A 2,468-nucleotide genomic window follows, 5' to 3' on the forward strand; every position below is an offset into this window, starting at 1 on the left:
TTCAACCTCACCACTATTTCTAGCACATCTCCCTCCCCTTCTCTCTACTCCTGGCATCACCACCCAAGTACAGGTACTCATTGCCTCATACCTGCACTGTTTCCAAAGACTCCTATCTGACATCTCCAGCCTTCAGTCTCTTGAACTCCAACCCTTGGCCTTTCACACATACTGTCAGATTAATTTTCTTCAGATAATTCCATTCTATTACTCACACGGTCAACTACTTTTAGTGATTTCCCCATAAAGCCTGAATTCCTCAATTTGGCATTACAGACTCTGTGTCATCCGCTGTGCTCTCCCACTCCAAGACTGTACAATATAGCATGCAGCATTAAAATGCATCTGCTGTACTGAAGAGAAGCAATGGTGAGAAGAGGAGGGATAGATGTTGACTCTATATGAAAGAAGAGCTATCTACCAATTCAAGTCATCTGAGTGGAAACAGGCTCCTTCTTAGGTAGTAAGCTCTCTGTCACTGAAAGTATTCAAGCAGAGGCTAAGCATAACCCTTCCAGGATTGCTTTAGAAGGGATTCCTCTATGAAGCAGAAAGTTGAAACAGATGCCCTCTGAGGGCATTTTGGCTCCCCTACACAAACCTTCTGTTTCAGCTACACTGGTGTGTCTGCTGTTATCTGAACATCAATTAGATTCTCCCTCTTCAGAAGTCCTATATAATCAGACTATCTGAGAAGGAAACTGAGTCCCCAAGAGGGAAAATAATTTGCCCAAGTTCTGACAGTAAATGTAAGCCAGGATTTTAACCCAGGTCTCATTAGTTGTGTGACATGACAACCCAAAGAATTGCATTGAGGGATGGAGCTTCCAGGAGTAGGGAGGTGATAGCAGGTCAGGCCACACCCAAAGTATTGAGTCCCATTTGGGACTTGAGTTTAAATACATTGATAAACAGGAAATCATTGGTGTGACCTCCCTTGGTGAACTCATCGGCTCCCATTGCTTCATGTATCTGTCTTTGTCCTGTCTCCTCAATCCCACACTCACATATCTTCCTGCCTTCTGGACAACTCCCCTTGGATATCTCATCCCATCCCATCCAATTCAACATTACCTTTCCTCAACCAAACCAATTTCTCCTTCAGGTTCCACTCTCTGTCAGTCTCCCTCTCATCCTTTTTTTTTTTTTTTTTTTTTTTTAGTGAGGTAATTGGGGTTAAGTGACTTGCCCAGGGTCACACAGCTAGTAAGTGTGTGTTAAGTGTCTGAGGCCAGATTTGAATTCAGGCACTCCTGACTCCAGGGCTGGTGCTCCATCCACTGCGACACCTAGCTGCCCCTCTCTCATCCTTCTTAATCATTTGGCCTCAGAACGTCAGCACCATCTTGGACCCTTCCCTCATGTCCCATCATTTTGTAGGTTCTCAAATATAAACTAGTCATAGGGGCCTAACCCTAGAGTTGGTAGGGAAATTAGAAGGGCCTTCAGTCTATGCCCTGTGCAGACAGCTTGAAGGCATAGGGCTTTTTAGCCTGGAGAAGAGATGACTCAGTGAAGACATGGTGAGGTGTTCAATTATTTGAGAAGGTCTTATGTAGGAAAGAATGATTTGATTTGTTCTCCTTGGCCTCAAAGGGCCAAACAAGTAGAAATGTGAGAAAGATTTACAGTTGAGGTTAGAAAAGACTTCCTAACGGTCTGAGCCACCACCAGTGGCGACTTCAAGAAGGAGTGTAGCACCTCTTCACTGCAGGTTTTCAAGGGACACTAGATGACTACTTGCTCAGAGACCCCCCCCCCCAGTTGGTATGGGTCAGGACTCAGATTTGAACCTAAGTTATCTAAATGTGAAGTCTAACTGGTGTGATTTTCCGGTAGATTTGTGCTTTGGATCTATCCTGTGCTTTCGTTGGGACCTCCCAATACAGAAACTCCCTTTACCAATGGAGGTCAGCGCCTATTCTGCTGTTTCTAACTTTTTGAGTATCCCCTAGGGTGATAGGTCAGCACCTTCTCTACATGGTCAAGAGCACTGAGGATGCAAGTGACTTACCTAGGGTCACCCAATGAGTATGTGTTAGATGTGAGACTACAATGTAACTTTCCCGGACTTATGAGATCAAGAATCACTTCCTATTTCTTTCTTTCCAAAGAGATCTCCTTTTATAGAGGCGTGGCCAATATTTGGAGCATTGATACCATACCCGTGTCCCATCTTCCTTCTTAAATGATGAGCTCTATGAGGGCAGGGACCCTGGCTTAGTCATCTTTGCCTCCCCTGGGGCTAGCCCAGGGCCTCACACACACAAAATATTTATCGAATGAAATGGATGTGATTGATAGCAATAGGCCATCCTGATGGATCTCATGCCAGCCATTGTCACCATGCCCCTTCTAACATGGAAGGAATGTGGGCTGAATTCCACAAATGTGTCCTTTCCCCACACTCATTTTTGGATCAATGAGAAATAGGGCACTGGCATTAATACCCCCTTCCTCTACTTGCC

This window comes from Dromiciops gliroides, chromosome X, assembly GCF_019393635.1.
Source record: "Dromiciops gliroides isolate mDroGli1 chromosome X, mDroGli1.pri, whole genome shotgun sequence".
NCBI classification, from domain to species: domain Eukaryota; kingdom Metazoa; phylum Chordata; class Mammalia; order Microbiotheria; family Microbiotheriidae; genus Dromiciops; species Dromiciops gliroides.